We start from the raw sequence: 21,278 nt of genomic DNA on the forward strand, positions 1-21,278 counted from the left end.
TCCGATTCTCCGGTAATTAAATCTCTCCCTGATTTTCTCCGTCACTTTAAAGAGGTGTTTGGCCAGACAGTGGCTTCATTATCTGTTCACGATCAATTGTTCCAACTTCAACAAGGGAATTCTTCCGTGAACGCCTACGCTCTTCGCTTCCGCACCCTCGCCGCAGCTAGTGGATGGAACGAGCCCGCGTTAATCACCGCATTCCGCCAGGGGTTAAACCCGACGGTTCGTCAGCTGATTGTGGTGTATGATGATGTCATGGGCATCGAAAATCTCATCCAGAAAACCATTCGAGTTGCACAACTACTCACTGCTTGCGATCGGCCCACACACATGAGACCTTCCCCGCTGCCGGCAACAGACTCCTCCCCGGCCTCTCCTCCGGCTCCAATTCCTATGGAAGTCGACGCCTCTCATCTCTCCCCTTCTGAGCGCCTTCGACGAATGCAACAACATCTATGTCTATACTGTGCTTCTGACCAGCATATGCTCAGCAACTGCCCCGTTCGACCTCCGCGCCTAGCAGTGAGTTCAATTACTGTAGCCCCTCCAGTAGAACATCTAGTGAAAACACGAGTACATCTCCTAACCCATAAACTGTGTTTTCCAGCGCAAGCCCTCATCGATTCAGGCTCCGCGGGGAACTTCATCTCCTTCACCTGCCTTCAGAAGATGAATCTTAGCAGAAAACGACTAGATCACGATCTCTCTATTAACACCATCCAAGGCAAACCGCTAGGCCGAGGTCGTATCCGTTACTGCTCCCCCGTAATCACTCTTCAACTAGGATGTCTGCATTCCGAGAAAATTTCCTTTATGGTGCTGGAGGAGTCTACCGCTGAACTCATCCTGGGACGACCCTGGTTGATCCAACATCAACCCGTACTCTGCTGGAAAACCGGCGAGATCCTCCGATGGGGTAATGACTGTCACCACTCCTGTTTGAAGTCTGTTAAGAAAATCTCTTCTTCCTCTTCCTCGCCAGACGACTCCGAGGCCGCGGTTCCTGTGTTATCTGCAGTTGAAACCGGCTCCCAGACCCACGTCCAATGTGAAATTCCAGTGGAGTACCGGACGTTCCAGGACGTCTTCAGTAAAGCACTGGCAACCAAGTTACCACCTCATCGGCCAGGGGACTGTGCAATTGACCTGCTACCCGGAGCTACACTTCCTAAGGGCCGAATATATCCTTTGTCCATCCCGGAACAAAGGGCCATGGAGGAGTATGTGGCAGAGGCATTACAGCAAGAGTTCATACGTCCATCCATCTCCCCGGCCGCCTCAAGCTTTTTCTTCGTGGCTAAGAAGGACGGGGGCTTGCGGCCCTGCATTGACTATCGTCACCTGAATTCACAAACCATCAAATTCCGCTATCCCCTTCCTCTGGTCCCTGCCGCTCTGGAACAGCTACGTGGCGCCCGCCTCTTTTCCAAGCTAGACTTGAGAAGTGCCTACAATCTGATACGAATCCGTCATGGCGATGAATGGAAGACTGCCTTCGTGACCCCCTCAGGCCACTACGAGTATCAGGTAATGCCGTTCGGCTTATCCAACGCTCCTGCTGTCTTCCAGAGCTACATGAACGAAGTTCTCCGGCCCTTCCTCAACCGGTTTGTCATTGTGTACATCGACGACATACTAATCTATTCTTCTTCCAGATCTGAGCATCATAATCATGTCCTTCAAGTACTACGAAAGCTACGAGAACACCAACTATACCTCAAATTGGAGAAGTGCGAGTTCCACACTTCAACCGTCCAGTTCCTGGGATACATCATCAGCCAAGAGGGAATCCAAATGGACCCGAGGAAGGTAGACGCCATTCAGGACTGGCCCATGCCAGCCACCATTAAAGAACTCCAGCGCTTCCTAGGATTTGCAAATTTCTACAGACGTTTCATCCAAAACTACAGTCACCTCAGCTCTCCCCTCACATCTGCTCTGAAGGGCCGGCCCAAGTCCCTGTCCTTGACACCCGCAGCCATGGAAGCATTCCAACAACTAAAGGACTCTTTCTCCTCTGCACCTGTTTTAGCTCATCCCAACCCAGAACTTCCGTTCATCGTGGAAGTTGATGCTTCATCTACTGGTGTAGGAGCAGTACTGTCTCAGCGGCAGGGCGAACCCCCCATACTCCATCCATGCGCCTTCTTCTCCAGGAAACTTGCCCCGGCGGAGCAGAATTATGATATTGGAAACCGTGAGCTACTCGCCATCAAGCTAGCCCTTGAGGAATGGAGACACTGGCTGGAGGGGGCTAATCACCAGTTTGAGGTAATTACTGACCACAGAAACCTTGAATACCTTCGTGAAACTAAAAGACTGAATCCAAGACAAGCCCGCTGGGCTCTCTTCTTCACCCGCTTCGACTTCATGGTATCATATCGCCCTGGAAGTAAGAATTGCAGGGCAGATGCCCTCTCCCGAATCCATCATGCTTCCTCGGACGAGGCCGAACCGGTTCCTATCCTCCCTCCAGCTCTCTTCATTAGTCCGATCATCTGGGACCTTGACGACCAGATCAATCAGGAAAACCTTCTCCATCCTGCTCCGCCGGGAGGGCCAGACGGGAGCAAATTCGTCCCTGAACACCTGAGAACCCCCCTTCTGGACTCGGCCCACTCTGTTCCGGGCACTGGACATCCGGGTAGCAAGCGGACCCTCTCACTCCTCCGTCAACGGTACTGGTGGCCCACCATCTCGGAGGACGTCGCAAGGTTCGTCAAAGGATGTTCAGTCTGTGCCATCGTCAATACCCCGAGGAGACTGCCTGAGGGAAAATTATTGCCTCTACCGATTCCGCGTCGTCCATGGTCCCACATCGGAATCGACTTCATGACCGACCTTCCTCCTTCTGATGGTTTCACGTGTGTACTAGTAGTGGTGGATCGTTTCTCAAAGGGCTGCAAGTTAATCCCGCTAGCTGGCCTCCCTACTGCACTCGTGACCGCAGAAGCCCTCTTCCATAATGTCTTCCGGAACTTCGGAATTCCAGAAGACATAGTCTCGGACAGGGGACCCCAGTTCATCTCCAGAGTCTGGCGTGCCTTCTTCCGGCTCCTCGGGGTAACTGTCAGCCTTTCATCAGGATACCATCCACAGACTAATGGCCAAACTGAACGCAAGATCCAAGAGATTGGTCGATATCTGCGGACCTACTGCCACCAGTACCAGGACAGCTGGAACCAATACCTCCCCTGGGCGGAATATGCCCAAAATTCCCTGCGACAGTCCACCACCGGGCTCACCCCATTTCAATGCATACTAGGATACCAGCCACCTCTCTTCCCCTGGTCGGGTGAGCCCTCGGAGGTTCCAGCTGTCGACTTCTGGTTCCATCAGAGCGAGGGGGTATGGGACTCGGCTCACGTTCAACTCCAACAGGCAGTCAGAAGGCACAAGACACAAGCTGACCGTCGAAGACTAAAAACTCCTATTTATCAACCAGGACAGAAGGTTTGGCTCTCTACTAGAAATATTCGACTCAGACTGCCCTGTCGTAAGCTGAATCCTCGGTTCATTGGACCATTCCCCATCGAGAGGCAGTTGAACGAAGTCACCTACAGACTCAAGCTACCCCGACAGTATCGTATATCTCCCTCATTTCATGTTTCGCTGTTAAAACCCTTCATTGAACCGGTCTCCCCTTGTCCCTCAGATGACCCCTCGGTGGATGTACCTCCTCCTCCGGTGCCTGTGGAGGATGAACCCATCTATGGGATCCGGACCATCTTGGACTCTCGGCGGCGAGGTCCCCGACTGGAGTACCTCATCGACTGGGAGGATTACGGACCTGAGGAACGATGCTGGGTACTTCGTGATGACGTCCTAGATCCGACGCTCCTCTCTCTGTTTCACGAGGAACATCCGGATCGTCCTGCACCCAGAGGTCGGGGTAGACCTCGTCGCCGACAACATCCTTCGCAGGCGTCAAGAGCCGCCTCGGGAGGAGGGGGTACTGTCAGGATTCCACCCTCATCCCGTTCAACATCGCCTCCCACTCAATTCCATTCTCCTCCCTCTCATTCAATCACCCGGTCACCTGACTACTAATCACCTTCACCTGAGCCTAATCACCAGCACTCCTTTATAACCCAACATGCATCACTCACCCGTTGTCTGATCTCGTCATTCCATGACTACAGACTCTTCGAGCTCACTTCCGTGTCTTCCCAGATACCCTCCTGAGCTTCCTGAAACTCCATGCGTCATCATCAGCTGTTCACCACCTCCATCGGCGTCTTCATCCGTCACAGAGCAAGCAGGACTCCTCGCCTTTCAGCTAAGATTCTCCATTCACCCCGTGTCTTACAACCTACTTTCCTCTCGACGTCTGCAACAATAAAGCTGCATTTGAAACTCACCCCTCTGTTCCGTGTTTCAATACCTGACACTGGGAAGCAGATATGTTCAGAAACGTTCTCTTTATACAGTAGGCCAGTGTTAATACAGTATTAGTTCCATGTCCAGAAAGCTGTATGATACCGTATTTATACAGGAAAATGAAATCTGTACTTGTAGATGTACTTTATGAATTCACATTATACAGTGATAAAATCAAATTCTATATAAATATGAAAATATTTTTAGTTGAAAGTAGAAGGCCTTTCTCAAAAGAAAGGAGGCCAATTTACATTCCTAAATTACATGAACGGTAGAATGCACGACAGTCGTTTTGCACAACCCAGCCGCCAGGAAGACTGTTGCCATTGAAAAGTCAATATTTCTGAAATAAAAAAAGTCCCATGAGTCATCCTTGAAGTTGTGAAACGATGTAGGTTTTACAAGGCTAGAAAATGTTTCTAATAAAACATTAATAATAATTATTTAATCAGAATAAATAAACAGCATAACATTAAGTAAATGTTTGGTGTACATAACAAACTTTCAAGAGGGCATCTAAATGCCAGATTATTTGTAATATTTTTTGGTGCAAATAATAGTTACAGAAATTCACTTTTCTTTTGTTTTGACGTGCCATCTGTAAATAGGCAATAACTCCCACTATTGCTCATCTGTCTACAGACAATACAAAGACTATAGGTGTTGTAAGGGCTTGGTCCAGATGCAGATAGCAAAAATATAAAAGAATTCTGCTAAATATCCACAGTGAAGATGTAAAACTGCCTTTTCATTTCAGTACAATGGTCAAAACCCACAAGTTTTACTGTGATGCAGCTTTCTGGCAGCTTTGACCATTCACCTCCCATGATGCAGCTGGCTGACTCTGAGCTGACACGTCCTAATGAATCTGCTATTTAGCGGAATATTCCCTGCCAAAATACCTTTCATTTAAGGTGGTGGGAAATCTGTCAATCGACCCACGGGGAGGACAGAACCACCAAACTGACGCCCACCCTTTCAAGTGGATCTTAACTGGATTTAGTGACCATATTTAGGAGTTCTGAGAAAAAATAAATGAAAATGGGGACTGCAGTGCAGAGAATTCCAGCAATAGAAACTTATTGGGTATTATAGTGAAGGGAGTGTACTTTTCCTATGAAAATCAAGCCTGGCTGTGAATGTATAAGTTATCATGTCCCTCTTGGGAACACACAGGATGCTGCCTACTTGTCAGATAATCTTTTTTGTCAAGTCCATTTACCTCATTTATCATCTGAGATAATATCCGTTGAGGGATGGGATTAAGGGTGCGGGGAGATGGAGTTGCACTGGTCAATTTACCACCACCACACCTCTCCATGTCGACAGGTGGACTAATCTTTCTCTGTACAATGTGAAAACTGACTGCGCTTTGCGTATCGTTGAAATGTGTGTTTAACCATGTTTAACAGCTCTATATAGTTCACAGTGATCTAGGTTCTGCATTACAGCAACGGCAGGTATACAATGGTTTCTAACATTAGGAAGGAGTTTAAACAATTTACATCAAGATCAAATTATTCCTGAAAAGCAAGTTCAGTCTGTTCTTTGCAATATAGCAAAAGTTTGACGTTATTGGGTGAGTTTAATTTTTGGTATTTCTATTTCTACTATACTACGTCCGTGTGAGCTGACTGAATTTATGCTTTATTTGTTAACTGCCAAGCACTTTAATTTAATTTGGAGTCCATTTCATGGCCAGCTGACATGCAGATAAGAACCTCCAAACAAATGACCGGAGTGTCTCCAGCAGCCTGACTGTGTAATTGAGGGTTTTCTGAATGCATCCCCTTGGCAAATGCACCCATAGTTTCTCTCTCTCTCACTCAGTTACGCTCTGTCCTTTAGACACAGTGACAGTGACAGAGACAGGGATCAGACCAGCCTACATACAGTATATATATATATATATATATATATATATATATATATATATATAAACATTTAACTTACCACCCTTATCCATTTTTTTTCAGCTTCTGTTTTTCTCATCAATGAGACGAACCGTCGACCATGTTTGTGGAAGAAACTCAATCTCCGAATATTCTCTGACGTGCATACTGTGTTAGCCAAGGTTTGCTTTTGAAAGTAAAGTAATGAATTTAATCGTGAGCTCTGGCAGAACGCTCAAGGTCTTTCTTCTGCATTGACGTTAGACAATGGTTGTAGTGATTGTCGAAAGCTGCCAGCGGTTCACCTGCTCAAATCCTTTTTCTGTGTTTGGTGTGACACCAAACCCTATCTTCTACAAAATGATATTCCCATACAACTAAACTGCGGTCTCTCTTCTTTCCCAGATGACAGTTAATCTAAAGTTAAACGTTGAACAATGAACTTAACCGAAGACTCAACAAAACGACTTGCTTCTGTTTAGGAAACTACAGCTGCAAAGACTCCCCAGTGCACACTGGTGACTACCAACCATAAACAACCGCACAAGAAAATAGACATTTTTAAAATGACAAAAAAGTCCATCGCCCCAGGCAATTGCTTTCTTGTTTGTTTTTCCTTTTTCAATTTTAAAGGACGTGTTTCCAATATATTATATTTATTTGCTGTGAGGCATCATCAGATGTGCCGCCCGGCGCCTCCGAGCCCAGCTTCTGTCCGCCCACTGGGCAGACCCCCGTCGGTTCCCCGGCCGTCAGACCGCTGTACCGGCCCACCCCCAGAAGTTCCCGGCCGCCCCCCGGCTCCCTGTAAACTGTTGCCGGCACACCCGAGTCCGGCTCCCGTCCGGCCAGGGGGTCGACCCCCAGAGGTTCCGTGTCCGCCCTCCGGGCCGTCCGCCGGTCTTCCCCTGGCTGCCCGACCCTCGTCCCCTGGTCCTCCCCCTGTCATCCTTTTTGTCTTTTGCCCGTCCCGCCCGTCCTTGTGTGCTTTTAGTCCGTCTGGGATCCGTCCCTTGAGGACGGGGGGGGGGGGGGGGGGGGGCTGTCATGGTTTGGGTTTGTTTCCGGTTTTATTTTTTAGTTTCCTGCCTCTTGTGTCCCTCGGTTACTTCACTTCCAGACTTGTCCTGTCATCCCCTGCGATTGTCTGCCGTGTCTCTGATTGTTTCCACCTGTGTCCAATCACCTGCACCTTTCCTGTGCATTTAAGCCCTTTGTGTCTTTTGTCCCATCATTGAATGTATGAATGTTCAACCCTGAATGCATTACTTGTTCTCTGTCTGCGTTTTTTCCCCTCTGGTGTTATTTTTGATTTTTGGGGTTTAATAAAGTACATTTTGGTTTTCAAGTCTGCATTTGGGTCCTGCCTTTGCCTAACCCGTTCGTAACAAGGATTAAACGATGCAAAGAAAATAGAGACTGTGAAGTGGTCCTCGGACATCATCCAACCCGGATGAAAACAAAGAATATGAGTAGTGATCAAAGCTCGAGGCAATACGGCAAAATATATCCTTCGTTTGGTATTACTTTCTCCGGTGATCCAACGCCGACTTGTTTGTGCGCGGCGTGTGGGGAGAAGCTATCTAACAATTCCGTCATCGGCTCCAAATGAAACACGCGTCACTTCAAAACAAGAACACACTGGATTGTTTGCTTGCAGTGCACGAACTGAGAAACAAGTGACGTCTATGAGAAAAAACTAAAAGGAGTCAGAGAGTTGATGACTTGAATTTAAGACATTTTAATTGGAAATTTTAGCATTTTTGTTGTATTTTGCTAAAAAATAATTCATTTGGGGTTTTTTGTAATGTAAATGATTTACCGTGTCTCAGAAAAGGTTGGAAAACAATGGTTTAAAGGAATACTTAAGGCCCATAATGATCCTTTTGTAAATTGGTAACTTACCCTGAATTACTGTGTTTGGGAATAAGACAGCACATGACTGAGTGAATGAGCCCATAACTATACTTCATGAGTGTCAGAGTGTTTTGATTTAGTTGGCTGTTTTTAAACTCAAAATTAAAAAACAATGTTTTCGTCATAGGGAGCATGATGAGTAATTTGGTTTTAATTATTCCTGATTTGTTTCTTATCACTGTTAGAGCATATTTAAACACAGGGTGCACAAAGGGAGGCGTGACACTTGCCAACAGACCCCAGGAAGAAGATTGCTAGCTAGATTATATGGATGTAAACTATGTGGGCTATAAATCAGTCCAAAAAATCAGACTCTGTAATCTTTTAAAAACATGAACAAAAGAACTCTACGTCTCAAGTTTCTGAATCATTTTGTTTCTTTATCCTGACAAACTAGGTTGCAGAAAAGACAGAACCATAAGACAAAGTATAATGTATCCGTAAGACGCAGAGAGAAATAAGGGGATGTTAACAGCTACAGTAGACGGAACAAAAAATAGTAAGATGGAGAAAGAGGGACTGCAGCCCTGAATCAGAGGTATCGTATTCAGCCCAGCCCTGACAGAGACCGTCGGTGTTGAATAGGCCCATTGTTCGAACAAGGCCTCCATGACACAAGCCATTTCATTACGGAATGAGCCCAGGCACAGTGAGAGTAGATGGTGGTTGCAATGCAACCCTGCAAAGACCCCCTCCCTGCGTCCCCTCGGGGCTACCTGCATGAGTAGAGAGACAGGCATAGGGGCGGCGCACTCTCAAAGACATCACATCTGTCTTTCAGTGTAAAGACAGAGGTAACTTTATAGTCTCTGATGTAATATGCCACAACTATGCTGTGACTTCAACAGTTGGTTAAAGCATATCACAAAGTCACCATCTCTCCCCCTTTCCTTGTCTCTCATTTCAAGTCAAGCATATATATATATTCATATATATATTCATGTATATACTATTATCTTGTTATTAAGTTAGGACTCAAAAGTTTTATAACTACTAATGTATATACACACAACATGGTGTAACTAGTCTTTAAGGTACAAGATAACAGCGTGGCGTTCTTTTTTTAACTTATTAATTGTGTGCTACATTTTATGACCAGGATGCACATGTTTTGTATCCTGTGTGGAAACCAAAATAAAAATGACATAATTCAACTCTAGGGAGAAATGTGCGTGACATTGTTTCACAAAAGAAATCAAGGTACTCCTCCTTTCGTCACTGACCACTGACGTTGATTTCATAAGAAATAAAGGGAACGGAATATTGTTGCCTTCCGCTTGTTGTTTTGCTGACCGACCTGATAAACATGAATTCCCACCTATGAATTAGCATCATTAAGTAATTTATTATTTGGCCTCTTTCTCTGTTACAGAACAGCAAAATATGTTTGTTTTGGGTTCGTACCGCTAAAGTTAACCTGCTGATGTGTCGCAGCAGGGAAATAGTTTTTTACGATGTATCTGTGACTTCCACAATGTGCAAAGAAGCAGTAGTGGTTGTTTTGTCCACGGTGGATTACGTTGACATGTGCGTGGAGACGTTAAAAGAACACATCTTGGTTGTCACATGTAGGTTCATTCAGATTACTGAAGCCTCATATTAGCTTTGAGTATACTACAGAATTCATTTTTGTGGATCGTGACCATTGCAGCTTGTCTTGTTACTTTTTGGCAGCGTGGAGAGGAGTTTTACACAAACCTTTAGCCTACTCTTATCAATACCAGACACAACCTCTGCGTGAACTATGAGGCTAGTACACTTACTTCCCGCCCTAATTAGCAATTTGGGGATGGTAATGATAAACACCGCTAGATTCTTTGGCTATTTTCCTGAAAGTATCACTGCTGCTCTGGAGATGCAGGTTGAGGCGGTTTGGTCGATGACACAGGGGTTCACAAACTGTGTTTCCTGTGTTAACTTGGGGTTATAAGTGAACCAGACTCTGTTTTTTGGAAGCAATTAATACATTATCTTCCAGTTTTGAAGATGCAGCTCTTGTCAAAGTGTGTCCTTCTGCCCGGCCCTCTGACTTTGTCTCTTTTTCTCCCTCATGCTCATCCCCTCCCTGCAGACGTGCGGTCTCTCTGACCTCTCCGTGAACTTGTGCGGCTACTCAGAGCTGTGCCTATGTTATTGGAAACACCCCTCCAATATTTCTATTGGCCACAATACCAAGCTGATTTGTGCTTTGTTTGGATATACATTTCCAATCGCAGTCCGAGATGATGGGTTTGCTGTGTGAAGCTCCCAGAGAGAAAAGGAAAAAAGGGGAGGGGGAGGAAAAAGAAGAAGAGGGGCAAACAAGGAAATACAGAAAGATCGGAATACAGTGTGAGAAAACAGGGAGTACCTCGCACAATACGTGAAACTGTAAAGCAACATGAGAGGGCAGGGTGGTTTAGAAAAACCTACAATGACAATGTTTTTATCAGGATGAAATAAAAGTAAGGAGTACCAGAGGCCGTAATCAGCCAGAAGACAGCATACTTTTTACATTTTGGACTTGAGAGGCAGAAAGCGTGCATGCAGGAAAAATCAACAAGGTACTGGCACATTGAAGGTGACAGTTGTTTAAAACGTGGCCTCCGGGGTTTTATGACAGTTTTCCAGATCACCTTCAACAGATGGAGACCTCACTTCCCCTACAAGATTAAATGGTGTTGATGGAAAGCACGATAGGTGTGTTTGGCCCGACCAGATGGAGGAGGCACTAGGATGTGGCCTCAGCGGATAAACAGCAACACCTGAAGAGCACAAGTGTTTCTGCCTTGCTTGCAATCACCCCGGAACCATACAGCAACATGACAGACACATTGATGCGTACAGAAAAGTAATATCAAGGGTTTTTAACACTTAATAGGGGCTACTTTCGTGACTCCAATATGGCAGCGGGTTTTACCAGAGAGTGACCTGAGTGCAATGCACGCCGTGAGCTCCCCAGTGCACGCTCACATGCGCTGGAATGGACTTAGTCAAGCGGAACACAGTGAAGCTCAGATAATAACACACACAAAAGGGGAAAGCGTCTATTTTATGTTTACATAGCAAATATTTTTTTTCCAGCTATATTAATGCTCTGGGTGTTACATAGAGATCCCTTTAAGCAAATGCCCCAAACAATATCCTCCATGAGCAGTGTGTCACAGAAATCAATATCAAAGGCAGTGTTTCTTTTCAAGCAGCCACCAAATCACTCATCGGTGTGGGTTTATTTTACCAAAGCTTCATGGTCAGGCTAACTTCACTGCTTGCAGTGTGAGGGTGGACACCACAGTGGTAAAAGTACAGTTTGTCTCTGCCAGCTGAGAAATGAGAACGTAATGATGTGTTATGGAGTACAATGGGTAATGTTAGTGTCAAAATCAGACTCTCTTTCTCTTTAACAGAGGTTGTATCCCAGCTTGGGCGTAGCAGGTCAGTAAGAAAAATGGAGAACTTCAAATATTGGTCGCATTAGACTATGTCTGTGCACGGCACTGCTATTTAAGTGTTAAACTCAACGTTGTCTTCCTGTGAATTATGAGGGAGCGTGCCGCATGGAGTAGAGAGGGCGCGCTGGCAACCGAAGGGTTGCAATGACAAAAAGTGAAATCTTCTTCTAGTAAATATATTTTCATGCACACTTTGAATAAGCAAGTGAACAGTGTTCTGTGAAGGCTTCAGGGCTTCAGGGCTTTGTTGAGTGCAGCATGTCACCGGCTGACTGCCGCTTATTGCTAATAGTTTCTTTGGCATCGCTGGAATCAACAGAAGTGAATAGGCAACTGTAAGTTGAATTGATATAATTATCCTGTACAATTTTCCTCCCCTTAGTGCAGTAAAAGGGACAGAGAGGACAGAAGCAACTAGCTGCGGTGGTCATTCTGTCTTTATATTGTATTTCATTTCAGTTATTCTGGATTATTGTGTTTTATCTACTGCGTATTCATGATATTTCTTTTTTTTTTGGTCTGTTCTCCTTAACTTCGTCTCTGCTTGTACTTTGACCTACACTGCTGTGAATCCTGTGACCTCGTTGCAGCAATACAATATTATCTTATTTCATCTTAAAGGGGACATTAATATAAAAATTCCACTTTGACGGGTCTTCTACACATTATTGTGGCAATCTGGCAGCTCTACCAACCGCTGTAAAAAAATAAATCGCGCATTTTTTTTTCTTCCTGTAATTAAATTAATACTAATAAAAACTACCCGTTTAGCAGTTAGGCGACGTCATTTATTTATTTATTTTTAATGATTTGTTTTTTACATTGCATGATGACACAGGGGAGGCATGACATACACAGCCCAAACCACAAAGCAGTGTGGCTGGTGGGGGGAACATGGGAGTGGTTAGCTGGCTCATTAGCGGCCCGTTGGAGGCCAATGTCCCCATTTTGGACATCCCAGAATTGCGTCGACCAGATAATTATACCACACACCTTGAATTTGTTCTTTATATATATATATATATATATATATATATATATATATATCATATCCCTGGAAACATCTGAGCCTGAGCTACAAGGATATCAAAGCTGTTTGAGCGTGCTCCAAACACAACTCAAGCCTAAGAGAGTTACACAATATCTGCCTGTAAATTCCTTCAAATAATTTACACACGGCCGTGCAAAGGTTGTACAATCTGTGGAAGGAAAAAGGTAACACGGAAGACTGGGCAGAAAATCAATAGAGCGTTCAACGCAGAATCGAGTGATATCTAAACATTTCTCTCAGTCAAACCTTTCCAAAGTAAGAGTAAAAAAGCCACGCCATCAAATTTTGTGACTCATGAATGCCTCGTACCTTTACCGTTATCAACGAAGATATGAATTTGAATCCCCTGTTTCTGCAAAGTTATCCGTCACAGACATATTCCGTTACTCACAGAGCTTCTTGTCGCTTTTAAAGCCACTGTCGCTCTGTTTGGATTTTTGGCCTGGTTCAAATCTGGCTTCTGAGAAGCTTAGGGACTCGTCGCTCTTTTCTTCGTCATTCTAGTCGGATCCAATAGGATCAGACGATTTGAAAAAGCGGTTGAACCATGCAATACGCCCAACCAGAGCCATCAGAACCCTCACAGCGGTTCCGCTTTATCCTGGCGGGAAAAATATGTTCCAGAGTAATTCAAGTTTTTATCATGGTTATGCCATTTTCAGAGCAGACGCCAGAAAACAGGCTAGTCACCAACTTAAGACCTCAAACCGGTAGTTTCAGGCAGGCTGAAAAGAGTGCCGTTAATAATGATCCTTGAGTTTGTGACGACCCCTGCTGTGGAGGCAGCAGCCTTCCAATCTCTCCCTACCTCTGTGCAGTACGCACGCAACAAGGACTTTAATATCTGGTGAAAACGTTCCAATGCTCCCTGACTTTGCGCATGATAAGCAGACACACGGTTATGCTTCACCTTCAACTGTTTCAACACCTGTCCAAACAAGTGCGATGTAAAGTTAGAGCCTTGGTCGCTCTGAATCACACGCGGAACGCCAAAAATTGAAAAGAATTGTGTCAAGGCCTTGACTATTGATCTTGCAGAAATTGAACTCAAAGGATATACTGCAGGATATCTTGTTGTCTGGCACATCACAGACAGCAGATAAGAACAACCAGACTTTGAGGTTGGTAAAGGCCCCACACAATCTATGATCAAATGCTCAAATGGTTGACTGATCGCTGGAATGGGACAGAGAGGTGCTGGCTTGATTGACTGACTCGGCTTACCTGTGAGCTGACATGTATGACACGATTTTATGTAATTTGAGACATCACGCTTCAACTTCGGCCAAAAGAAGTATCGCAAAACGCGGTGATAAGTTTTCCTCACCCCCAAATGACCGGATTCGTCATGTGCAATCTTTAATACCGCGACACGGAATGTTTCAGGCACCACAATTTGAAATACAGGCTCACCAACAAAATCACCTTTACAAGGCACCCATTTCCTCACAAGCAACCCATCCTGGAGAAAATAGCCAAGAGCCACGGGTCACGGCGCAGGCTGGAAACACATCTGGTCTAGGGGTATGATTCTCGCTTTGGGGTGCGAGGGGTCCCGGGTCCAAATCCCGGACGAGCCCCCATTTGTCACGACCTGACTCTTTGAGCCATGACAAGATTTGAGTTGCACTGGTTTCCGAGGTGTAACATATTCTTTATTTAACACAAGAACAACGAAAAGCCACAACCATTCCAGATGGGATGTGAATGTCAGTATTATCAGTAGTGTAGGATGTGCATGAGGGTAAAGTGTAAATGATGGGTGTTGTCAAGGGCATTTAACCAAAAGGAAACAGGATTCAACCGGCGGCTGCCCTACCACACTGGACCTCTGCTGGAGAGAGTAGAGAGCGACAGAATGAATGAATGAACACAGGGCTTTCTAATCTCAGGGCACCCGGCCCAGGTGCCTTCAATCACCAAAACCAAATCTCATTGGAAGGCTGCTGCCTCCACAGCAGGGGTCGTCACAAGGTACTTTGACCAGAGTATGTTTTAGACATTTTATTCAGACCACAAAGAACCATATCAACTTGTGGTAAAAGGGAATAATACGGCTCCTTTTAAGTTGAGTTGCATGTTTTTATGTGCTTTTGGCCCTTCTGTAAGATACATCTAGTCGGGGGCCCCGTGCCCTGGTTTCCTTCCTTGCCCCCATGGTAAAGCATGTTTTTTGAATAACCGTGTATTTCACAGTTTTTTCCTGACTTCGGACCGCGAGTAACTGCGTCGTGGAAGGTTTATTACCCAGGACCCAAGGAAGCGTGAAGTGTGAAGTTGTTTGTATGAGAAGGCACCACAGTCCAAGTATTCCAACCATTTGAAACAGTCATGTTTCCAACACATTAGTATATATCATTTTGGGAGTACTTACATGTGTGTAAGTACCAGACAATATGATGGAAACTATTCACATGCAGCTATTAACTAAAGCTCCAGCATTGACATTGAACTAGAAAGAGACAAAACTATAACTTTCAAATGCAAGTTACGTAAGATCTAGACATTGGACATCTCTGAATATGGTTAAAATTACAAAAGGTCAGTGCGATAAGGACCACCCAGAGTCTTAGATGAGGCAGCCAGCCGATCACGTCCTCAAACATATGGGCTTTCAGTGTTTGATCAAGGGACCATAGCCAACTTGGATGGAGAATGAGCACCTACATTCATCTCGGCGAACAGTACACATATTGTGTTAGGGACTCTCATGCACTTGGCAGAGACATTGTAGCAAAAGGCTTTTCTAAATATATTTATCAGATTGCACATTAGACTTCACATGTGCTTACTAGTCAAAAGTGTCCTTGTTGTCAAAAGTGGAACAAGTTTCAGTTAAAATAAAGGGATTATCTCTTAGGTTTGAACCAAAGAAAAATAACAATGTTTGTCCCTGGAATGTAAGATCTGTGCGCTGAGGCTAAAGGGATGACGTAATAGACTCGGGTCATTGACTTTGATTCCCCCATGACTCATCTAGTCTACAATATGAGAAAGCTCCTTTTGGGGACTGGGGGGGGGCTCACAGTTCAAGCAGTGAGGCACTGTGCGTAATGCGTCATTGGATTTCTATGGAGAAACTCTTTCCGGACCTTTTACAGAGTTACATTTCAGGATATTTTTTCTCCTCTCTCTATAAGCTGTTTAGATGATTTGTTTTGTAATGAGATAAACATGTAAGTGGAAAGTGAATTTCCATAATGTGCCTGCAAGGAAGGTACTTCACCAGCCTTGTTTCAGACGTTTTGTGTAGCACAGAAAGACTGGATATTCAGATAGTAGACACACCTGTGCCCCGCTTAGTGCATCAAAACCTACAGCCCACCGCCGCTGAATCATACATTTTTGAACAGTTAAATAAAACACGTTGAGGAAATATCTTTTGGAACTTACAGACACCAAGGATGATTTCCAATACCAAATAATTCAGGGTAAAAACAACGTTTCTTAACTTTTTTATTTCCAATAACTTCCCCCTCTGGGGTTCACAATTTTTATTAGAATCATAAAATGGGATGGGATATTTAGAGTATAAGGACTTCAAACCCCTAAGAACTCTGTCACTAAAATACACAAATTAGAATGAACAACTGTGGAAGAGTTCCCGTGTCAGCACTGACTTGCAGAGAAGAAATGGAGGCAATCCAACAGTTTAACTTCATATTCAATGACTCTCTTCCAATGTCCTGATCATTTACATCTGGAGTCCCTCACATGCATTTCGGGGAGAACGGATTAGTATACGTGTTTTACATGGAAGTCACTTTGAAAAGCCGAGGTTTATGTCTCAACAAGGTGAGGTGAGGTAAAGACGTTTCCATCTTGCTGCTGTGATGGAACATCGCCCTGACCAACAGGGCGATGTTCACGGGATTCACCTGTTACCAGTTAAAACAGAAAATGCAGCTCAGAACCTGGATTCTTTCAAAGTTGTCTCTGTTGTGGCTCCTGGTTGCCAGAGTGGGGCTCTATCTAATCGTTAAGCAGATTCCTGCGACGAGCGCCATTCTCCGAAGCTGCCCCAGCATCGGCGCTGAAAATTCGACCCAGGACTCAAATAAAAGCAAAGGACTAAATTACGGCACTGAATCTCTCAGGGGCAAGTCCCCACGGACAGCACTGGCTGCAAGACTGGGGGAGCGTTTTCGAAAAGGTCTCTCCAGGAAATTCCGCATGCACAATTTGTCTTTGTAGCAGGCGAGCTGGCACGGCCCTCGGCTTCAGGATGTCATGACCGGACCAACTTAGCACGCAGCAGAAGTGCTTATTGCTCATTGTGTACTCATTCCTGACACAGGGGAGCCTGGTGTGGCTCATGTCCCGGTGATCAGACTCAAGCTTTTTCTCACAACAACAGTTTGTAAGAGACCCGGGTGAATTTCCATGGACCTCAGCATGAACTCTACCACTTCACCATGAGAGACTCCTCATTTAGGGAGAGGCAAGAGTCTGATAAACACTGTGAAAGAAAGAACAAGGAAAGAAAGAAGGACAGAGAAATGGAAAGCAGGGCTGGCACCTCCAGCAGGTTTATTTGAGGCCGTGACAGTGAGCCCTTGGAAAAGAGATGGCGTCTAAAGCCGGGTCCACAGATGGGCGGAGGGTAAACAAAAGGGGTCGTGACAAATAGACGTGGCATGTCAAGGCCGCTCGCTTCTTCTCTGGAGCTTGGAAGATAAAGGAAGGAAAAAATCTGATTATTTTACTCGGCCTGAACTCAGTGGGGCAGAGTGGAGACAGTGCCTGGGAACAATTTGTCCAGCCATTATCTTAATCCATTAAGGATGAGAACTGCAGGCCACGCTCGGGGTCCAATGTTCCATCGTTAAGATGAAAAGAGGATTCCTGAAGAGCTTTGTTTGTAGATTATCTCTGTTTCTTTTCTGTATTTTACTTGCTGATAGTACGTCTTAACTCTAAACTCCGCAAAAAAATTGGCTTTCATTCTGGCCCTGCTCGCCGCTACCTTTGCCCAACTATGTGCATGCATGCAAACACTTTCAACCAATACAGACATGCATCTATGATGGACCATTTGTTTAAAAATGTGTTTTTGAAGTCTCAAGTCAGGATCCTGTATAGAAACACAGTTATGAGGATCAAGAAATATCAACGGTTTGAAATCTACCAAGTCTATTAAATGAAGCCTCTATAAATTATCCAGTTTTGGTACAAGTAAAAAAAAAAACAGTTTTGTGTTTCAAACGTGTGCAGTATTTGGACTGCTGTTTCCTTAAAAGTCTGTTCATTCCAAATAATTGTCATCGAGTTCATAGAATTATACTAGACAGGCGAGATAATAACCGAGCAGAGTAGCGGTGAAGGTCATGCAGAGCAGCTTTTTTACTTTTACTTGGTGTTCCACCAAGCACTAAAAGCCTGAGTGTCGTCCCAGTCTTTGTTGTATTGCTGCTGTTGTAAGCTGAGCCGAGACTTTATGACTTCAGGGTGGCTTTGTAGCCTCTCAATGTGACACAGGCAACAGGAGACGTACATGCATGGGTGCTTGTACTGTATGTAAGTGTATAAGAGCAAGATTAAAGAGTCTACAGTAATACAAGTGGCTCTTTGCAGAGGTACTCAGACACAGTGCTCGTCTTTTAAGCTTTGCAGACTCTCACAATGACAATACTTGCAGGTATAACTTTTGCATCAACCAATTTTAGTTTAGCCTGTAGCAGACGAGCACTTAACTGGTACCACCAGTGAAAAAAAGCCAGGTGTACCAATAGTCACCTATACTGTATACGGTTAAGGAACAGTCATCTGAATCTGGTGACAATCCAGGTGGCAGATGGGTATTTATTTGAATAGTTAAAAACGTTGCGCTTGTTGCAGAGCAATTCACCGCCAGAACAATACGTGGAGTGACGTTTTTTGGGGAAGACGACTGAGAGAGGCACGTCTTTGTGTGTGGAAGTCGTTGGTTTGTTTATTTAGGGATACATAAAAATATTGTCCCGGATTTTCCTCCACAACTTGGTTCACCCCTCGACCGGCAAACCGATGTTTGCGGAGATCTCCCTCCATGAGTTGGAGACCATCTGCACGTCCTTATAGTCCGCCAATGACGGGTTGTATAAGTGGTCACATTTCCGTATTTCTTCCGACAAAAGCTCTTCAATCTGATTCATTCTCTCTTCAAAAATTCCTTCCTTTTAAAAATGGTGGTATTATGGCATAAACCCGGAAATGTGAGACTCCGGAAAGGAGGTAGACCAATCAAAGCCTTGCAGGCGGCGTGAGGCTTGCGTAGCTTTTGACGCTAGTCTACAAAAATCGGTCAATGCGAGCAAGCACGCAAGATGGGGTAAAAAAGCACACAAGGGCCTCTTGCGTGTGCGTGTCCCTGCGTTTCTCTGAAAACGCAGTCACATCCAGTCAGAATCACAGTTGCTGCCAATGCATTAGCAGGTTGTGGCAACTCCCTTTATCACCACCAGTGGAGTCCAATCATCAAAGACTTTGCACTATTCATATTTAATGAGTGTATAATACATCCTGGTTAGATTCTAATTAACTCGCTCTGGATTGAACTATAACTAGCTGGCAAAATCCCGGCCATTTTGTGTGTGTGTGTGTGTGTGTGTTTAGATATACGGTTGAAGCTTAGGGTTTTGGTTCAAGCCCACAGGAAAGAAAGAAATGTTTTACTGGTGCTTGTGCTGCTGTGAGCCAAACACTGTAACGAATAGGCACAAGCAGCAGGCCTCTTCCAAAAAACTCTATGAACACACACAGAGTTCTTAAAACCTATCTATCAAATACATGCATCTTGAATGAGAAACAGGAGTCTGTAAGTTCCCAAAAGATCTGGAGAAATTGACGAATGGAAATATCATGTCACAGCAACACAACCACCCGTCAGTGCCAAATTATTCCACAAACAAAAGCCAATGGACATAATTACATTTATAGTAAAATCCAGCACCACTTCCTCTCTGGGGACGGAAGCTGGTGCCTTTGTAGCCTTGGAAGGTCGGTCTCAGTCCAACTTGGCAGCAGAGGGAAAATACTTTGATGTACAGAAAGTTGACTTGACTTGTGTTTACGCTGTAATGAATAAAGGATGAAAACAGCAAGGATAAAAGTGTTAGGGGTGAGTTTTGGCTCTACAGAAACCCACTGACCACTGGCACAGTGGTTGGTGGGAATACGGAGTACGTACTCATTTGTTGGGGAAGAAAATGACCATGAAAAGACTGTAAGGCTGTCTTGAGTTTGACAGTAAGAAAACACCAGCGTAAGCTTTGAGAAAGTCACATTAAAAGGAATAGTTTTCACGTGCTGTTTCAGTGTGTTGGCCAATGTGGCTTCTAAAGCCAACGTGGATCAGGGTTTGATCTGTTTTCATACATCAGTTTTGTGTTGCAGAGGGGAAAACAATTTCATTAAATCATTTTTTAGACCTGGGTGGACCTTGATTACGGGCATGTGAAACATTGCATTGTGTGACTGGTGATTTCGACAACAGGCTTCATGAGTCATTTCTGCCCCTTAGGGTGTTAAGATTTAAGATTCAGTGCTGCTAGTAAGGAATCCAATTCTCTTTACTCAAAATGAGCTCGTTTTCAAAATGCAGGGCCAATTCCTGGCTTCAGAGAGTCCATGAAAGCGCACACGCACACACACAGACCTTTATTGTATCCAAGTAAAACCCACTTTATAAAGACGTGGTGCTCCATGAAAACCGACCCTGTACTTATTGTTGTTGCACTTTATAATATCTGAAATAATATGGTTTCAACAAGCAAACAGAAAATTACAACAAAGACTGTGATCTGTTCCAGTCAGAAGGGGCTTCCGACTGAGGCTCAGTTCTTGGAGCATCAAGAACTGGGTCAACCCCCCCCCAAAAAAATAGGAATACCTGATCAAATATGTTATGTGTAATGCGTCTGTTTTGAGAAAATCTAAGACATCTTGCTCTTATTTATAACACAGTTGATTTGGTGCTGTGCCTGCATTGCATTACATTTTTGTACTGGGTTGCCGGTTTCTACACACCTGTTTACCTTGCAACTCTCTTCTGTATAGAAGTTCTGTTGTTTCATAAAAGCCCTAAAGTTGTGAGCCTCTAAAAAGGAAAAATGACGAGAGTTAATACAACTACATTGTACACATACGCACACACACCTACACACACGTCTTCTCTTCTCTGCGGCCAGTTCTTCAGCACACTACGGCAGACATGAGGGGTTTGGGTTGCTCACTAACATACAGCGCAAAGCGCATCCATAATAAAAACCACTTCCTTCAGATTTAGTGAGTAATTCTATTTTTCATAACAATAAATCGCTCATAAATTTTTGCAAGGTTGCCAAGTTTGTGCTGAGGTGCACAAGGTGGACATGTGCACTTACTAAGCATGTCTGTGACACACATTTAGAAAACATGGAGGGAATGTTCAACGGTGCCTGTGACAGCTGCCTGGGCCACAGCCATTTCCCTCAATTTGCATCCATCACCGGTCCTTTTACAGTGCTTTCTTGGAAAAGGTACGATGGGATATCCTCACTGGACGTAAGAGCTTACTCCGTGGGGAACATTTGGCACAATCAATCTTGTTACTAATTAGTCATAATATTTGCTCTGGTCCCCACA

The 21,278-nt window shown here is 44.6% G+C and overlaps 1 long non-coding RNA gene across 1 annotated transcript; it reads left to right on the forward strand.

The window, feature by feature from the left end:
* The first annotated feature begins 3,815 nt into the window (after positions 1 to 3,815).
* On the forward strand, positions 3,816 to 4,363 carry LOC144388758 (uncharacterized). The gene is made up of 2 exons (XR_013452996.1): positions 3,816 to 3,955; positions 4,177 to 4,363. It is a non-coding gene; the product is annotated as an uncharacterized LOC144388758 (long non-coding RNA).
* The last annotated feature ends 16,915 nt before the right edge of the window (positions 4,364 to 21,278 follow it).

Source organism: Gasterosteus aculeatus, chromosome 16 (genome assembly GCF_964276395.1).
Source record: "Gasterosteus aculeatus chromosome 16, fGasAcu3.hap1.1, whole genome shotgun sequence".
In the NCBI taxonomy this organism is placed as follows: Eukaryota; Metazoa; Chordata; class Actinopteri; order Perciformes; family Gasterosteidae; genus Gasterosteus; species Gasterosteus aculeatus.